General features: G+C 43.3%; 1 pseudogene; it reads left to right on the top strand.

Annotated features, from left to right (window-relative positions):
* Positions 1 to 5,194, top strand: part of LOC125613276 — a 6,226-nt pseudogene extending 1,032 nt beyond the window's left edge.
* Positions 5,195 to 6,046: the final 852 nt, after the last annotated feature.

The raw sequence follows: 6,046 nt of genomic DNA, 5'->3' as shown, positions 1-6,046 counted from the left end.
TTTTTTTGATTCTGGGGATTGAACCCAGGGCCCTGTGCATGTGACGCAAGCACTCTACTAACTGAGCTATATCCCAGCCTGACACTACTCCCCTTTCTACGGCAGTGATATTACCATCTCCCACTGACAGCTCCTGTCCAGAACCCCAAGTCCACGGCCCTAGGAAGCACAGGCAGTCAGCAAATGGATCATTCTCCACTGGCTCCCCAATACCTCAGTTCTCCAGTCCCAACTCCAATTTCTCCAGTCCCAACAATTCCTGTGTCCCACCAACTACTCCTCAATCTGCATCTGGGAACAATGGAGAATCTCTTTTTGTAATGCCCTCCTGCTCGTAGTGATCCCAGTTATGAACCACCATTGACCTCTCTCCTGGCAAGCAGAGCCTGTGCACCATCACACTCAAAGCTTGCAGCTGATGAGCCCTTGGATACCACCCCTCCTTCCTAGACTGTCTTCTTTCAGTCTCTTTCTGCTTCCCAGCAGACTGGCAGCATTGCCTTGGCTCACTTCTCCACAAGTTGGGGTACACATCAGGCTCAGGGACCAAGTGCCAGTCACCAGCATCCATGAGTTCTGGAGCTACATCTCAGACTCCATCTAGGGCCACTGGTGGGCAGCATCAGCACATTCTTTTAGGGTAACCCAGGAAGTCCAGTCCAGGCTGTGGCTTAACTTTCAACACTTCAATTTTCAAGTGATAACACAGGGCAATCAGGACTTGGGGGTATGACATCATCACCCCAGACCCCTTTGGCACACCACTCAATGCATGGTCAGCCTTTCCCCAGGTGCAGTGCATGGGTCATAGCTCCCAGGACTGTTTTGGACTTGCCCACAGGTAGGCTGGATCCAGGACAGGGCTTCACAATTAGCTACCTCCACTCTCAGGCCTGCAGTGTTCTTGGGACCTGCACTGCTAGGACTGGATGGAAGGCTGGTTTTGGAGTGCCCATTCCAGACCTACGGTCCAATCCTGTAGCCCAGCATTAAACACCATGGATCTAAAGCACTCATTGTTGAGCACAAGGGGATCTTCATGAACACTTGGCTTGACACCTCTACAATACCCACACCCTGGTTTGATGCTAATCTGATTGATCTGAGCTCTGGACCTTTTCCCTGGCTTTGGATCTGACTAGGATGTTTATTGCTAGCTAGAGGGCCTCCCTTTCCCCTCACCTTTTTGCCTCAGTGGTCTTCTTCTTTCCTTAAAAATGTACATACATTCTTATTATTTCAAGTTCTTCTATCTCTGCTCATGTATCTTCCTTACTGTGTTAATGAGGTTATAAGGTGATTATTTGGATGTAATCCAGTGGATTTTGTGAATTCCTAATTGATGAAGGTACAAGACCTAATATAAATACAGATGGTCCCTGACTTGCAATACTTTGACTTAAGATCACTCAGTTGTAATGTAATGCCGAAGTCCTAAGCATGCAGTGGAAACCTCATCCTTTGAATGATGAACTGATATTTTCCCAGGCTAGCCCTATGTGGGTCCTCAGAGTCCTGCAATTCTGGGCAGCAGCAGTGAGCCAAGCTTCAGACAACACCTGTACTGTGCTGTGCTGCTCAGCTGTGATACTGAAAAGCTGAAGGTATAGTGAATTCACATTAACCTTAGGATTTTTCACATCTTCTGAGTTTATCAGTAAATAGCCCCTCCGGAGTTCTTGGAGAATGAGTGGTAAAAATGTATGTGCTTTGCATCCAATTGAGAAGTGGTTAAATCTTGTATAATATGCATACAGAAGATGGGTCTTCATCATGACAATCAAGTTTAACATTTTCTTGGACCAGTGGTTTTCTCTACCAATGAAAGTGAAATTTAGTCTCCAGCTTAGATTAGTTGTGCTCCTGGTCACAGCTGCTCTGCTCACCCCTTCTGCCTTCTTGACTGTCCTGGGTTCAGACTACCTTTCCCACTCTTTCCTAAAGATCAATAAAATTAAGGAATCTGTAGCAAGATTTGCCAAGACAAAGAAGACCCAAACAGCACTATCAAAAATCAGCATGGGACTCTGCTCTGAGTGGGGTGGCCATTTTGTTTTGGACCCCGAGCAGGAGTTGGCAAGGGCAGCTGTGATGCCACAGAGTAAAGGCAGAGGGGGTAAGCCAGACGACCTGGCGGATTGACCGGCTAGGCAGTCAACCTAAATCGACAAACCTCGCATTCTACCGCTTACTTATTTACCAACCACTCACCTAGTGCACCTGAGCCCCTCCACCATCAACTCAGCCATGATGGCAGCCCTGGGAGGAGCACAGGCGACTGGTTCCTTTGATTCTCAGGATTTGAAGAGGGCTGCACAATCAGTGCTGAAAGTTGTGCTAAAAAGCACCTAGATCTTTGATCCTCAAAATGGATCAAAGACCTAGGAATACAACTAGAGAGACTCTGTGTCTAATAGAAGAAAAAGTAGGCCCTAATCTCCATCATGTGGGATTAGGCCCCAACTTCCTTAATAAAACTCCTGTGGCACAAGAATTGAAATCAAGAATCAATAAATGGGATGGACTCAAACTAAAAGTTTCTTCTCAGCAAAAGAAACAATCTGTGAGGTAAATAGAGAGCCTACATCTTGGGAGCAAATCTTTACCCCTCACACATCAGATAGAGCTCTAATCACTAGGGTATATAAAGAACTAAAGAAGCTAAACACCAAAAACAAAATAAAAACAAAAACAAACAAACAAAAAACCAAATATCCCAATCAATAAATGGGCCAAGGACTTGAAGAGGCACTTCTCAGAAGATGATGTACAATCAATCAACAAATATATGAAAAAATGTTCATAATCACTAGCAATTAGAGAAATGCAAATCAAAACTACTCTAAGATTTCATCTCACTCCAGTCAGAATGGCAGCTATACAAACAACAATAAGTGTTGGGAGGATGTGGGGGAAAAGGTATACTCATACACTGCTGGTGGGACTGCAAATTGGTGCAGCCAATATGGAAAGCAGTGTGGAGATTTCTTGGAAAATTGGGAATGGAATCCCCATTTGACTCAGCTATCCCTCTCCTTGGTCTATACACAAAGGACTTAAAAACAGTATACTACAGGGAAACAGCCTCATCAATGTTTATATATAGCAGCACAATTCACAATAGCTAAACTGTGGAACCAACCTAGATGCCCTTCAATAGATGAATAGATTAAAAAATGTGGTATATATATATTCAATGGAATATTACTCAGCAATAAAAGAGAATAAAATCATGGCATTTGCAGGTAAATGGATGGAGTTAGAGAAGATAATGCTAAGTGAAGTTACCCAATCCCCAAACATCAAACGTGGAATGTTTTCTTTGATATAAGGAGGTTGATTCATAGTGGGATAGGGAGAGGGAGCATGGGAGGAATAGGCGAACTCTAGATAGGGCAGAGGTTTTGGAGGGGAAGGGAGGGGGCATGGGCTAATTAATGAGGATTGAATGTGATGATAATTATTACCCAAAGTACAGGTAGGAAAACATAAATTTGTGTCAGCATATTATATATACAACCAGAGATATCAAAAATTGTGCTCTCTCTATATAGTAAGAATTGTAATGCGTTCTGCTGTCATATATAAAGAAAAAAAAAGAAAAAAAAAGCACTACCAAGATGTCTCTAAATGAGTGGTGAGGCAGCCAACAGCAACTTCAGCTCCTTCTTAATCTTACTTAAATGGCCCTGGGGTCCAATGCAAAAAAAAACCTGTTGTAAGCTAAATACCCACAGAAGGCTACAGATCTCTGTTCTTAGAGGCATCTTAATGTGGTACACAAAACAAATTGGTGATTGTTTCAAAACCCATATCAGAAGATTTTTATGATAAACTGTCTGAAATATTTATCTGGTGGGATGTATTTTAAAAAGACTCCTGACTCCCTCTCTTTAATTCAAGTTTTTTTTTTTTTTCTGCATTGATACAGGGGTGGTGCAGCACAGTAGCATAATATACCCTGGCTGCAAAGGCTTGCTGCCTAGTCCAAGGCCAGCAGTGTTATGTCTGGCCTGTAAGAGGCAGGTAGGAAGCCATGAATATGTCCAGAGACCCTCGAGTGCCGTTCCTGGGCCTTGTAAGAGGCACTTGATTTGCTCCATTTCACTTTCTTTCCATTCTGCTTTTTAGTTTGTTTTTGTTTTGGATTCTATTAACAGTTAAGTGTTCTTCTTTTTCATTCCATTAAGCTTAACCATGTCAGATATAATAGAGGAATATCTTCATGGGCTCTTAAATGATTGAACTTCTCAAAAGTACTCACTTGGAATTGAAAAAAAAATGATCATTTGAAACTGAGAAAAATTAAGGTGTTTAAAGGCAGTTTCTATCTGAGAGCTTTGTTCATTCAGTATGTTTGGCCAGTGATCTTTATCAAGTTGATGTTAAAACGCTTAACACATTTAATGTCTATTTTTGCTTCTTCTGAAGCATATGTGCTTCTATCTTTATTTCTTAGGATGTGGTATTTTAATTATCTATATTCACATGTTCCTAAGTGACATGTATATTTATAAATGTGATACACTCCTATAATTTATGTGGATGTATTATTTCCCTGGCTTCGGTGATGCTCTAGGCCTTCCTTGTATTTGTCCTTAAAATCAACCCTTGAGTTCCCCAAAGTTTAGGCTTTCTCTGTTTGTCTTTGAAACTACATCTTCTGTCTCTTGTCATTATATCTGCTTCTTGCAGAGCTTAAAGCAGCACCTGGGTAAGAGTAACATCCAGGCACAGTCAGGCTGATATGTAGGGGCCCTGGCCAGGGGAGCATTTGGAGGACGAGGTCTGCCCGTAATCCAGAGAGGCTTATCCAGAGGAGGACTACATGAGGGACACGCCACCATAATCCTACTTAGGAGCAGGATGTCGCTTCGAGACTAAAACCTGCTCTGAGGTAGATGAGTCATAGCTCCCTGAATGGGTTTAAGAAGAGGTGGTATTGGTGGTCATGGAGGTCCTAGGAGAGGGGGGCCTAGGGCGTGGAGCCTGGGTCATGGCAGAATCAATGGTAGAGGTTGGGGCATGATAGGTCAGGGAAGAGGGGGCTTTGGAGGCTAAAGTGGTGGATGGGGCAGAAGTGCCCTCACTCGCCCTGTTATTGACCAAGGAGCAGCTGGACAACCAGTTGGATGCGAACATGTTGAAAACTAAAGGACACCTGGATGCGGAGTTGGATGCCTACATGGCATAGGCAGATCAGAAACCAACGATTGAAGCCTGCCTGCCTCTCCTTCTCTGAGAGACTCACCACATCTATATATAACCTTGAGATAACAGATGAGAAAAAAACCTGATTGATGCTGGAAGGACCTATCTCAATGGTCTATGGACTCACCTGTCACCAGCTTGTGCATTTAGTGTGTTCCTTTTACTTTTTGATTCTGTGTTGTATGTTGTATGTTCCCCTCTCCCTTCACCCAGACTTTGTACGTGAATGTGTTGGCCTTGTGGGTAGAATGCTTTGTCTACCTCTGCCTCCCTTCACTTATCATACATTGACATTCTCTGTGTCCCCACAAAAAGTTCCAGAAAGAGCCAATTTTCCTCCTTGATGCTTTGGTTTCTGAGATAATATTCTTTTATACACCCTGTTCAATAGCCTCTTAGAAGTGTTAAGAAAATCTGGAGCTGAAAAATAATGGTTTGCTGCACTGTTAATGATGTAGTAAATTGGGAACATTGACATTGTTATAGGAACACGTAAGAGGTTACACATGGTATCTGTTTTGATGGAAGTTGCTGCAGGTGCACTGATACCACATCTTTGGTAACCTGCATGCTGGATTGGGTATGTGCACTTTCCACCCTCAAATGAGATTCTTAAGCTTGCCTCTTGGCTTTGCACCATATCCAAAGGAATGGGGTAGCCTTATGCCTGCAATCGAGAGGAAGAAGCTATTTGGTTTGACTACCACAGCAGAGGGAGAGGAGTGGTGGGGGAGGATAGGAGAGACACCATTGGCAAGGATCAGGAGCTGCCCATGTCAGAATGCAGTTACCATGTTTGTCTCAGACCACTGTTGGGCTTCTCCATTTGTTAGCT

The sequence above is a fragment of the Marmota marmota genome, unplaced genomic scaffold (assembly GCF_001458135.2).
Source record: "Marmota marmota marmota unplaced genomic scaffold, marMar, whole genome shotgun sequence".
NCBI classification, from domain to species: domain Eukaryota; kingdom Metazoa; phylum Chordata; class Mammalia; order Rodentia; family Sciuridae; genus Marmota; species Marmota marmota.
The sequence above is the reverse complement of the archived record's forward strand: the minus strand, read 5'-3'. Positions and strand labels throughout refer to the sequence as shown.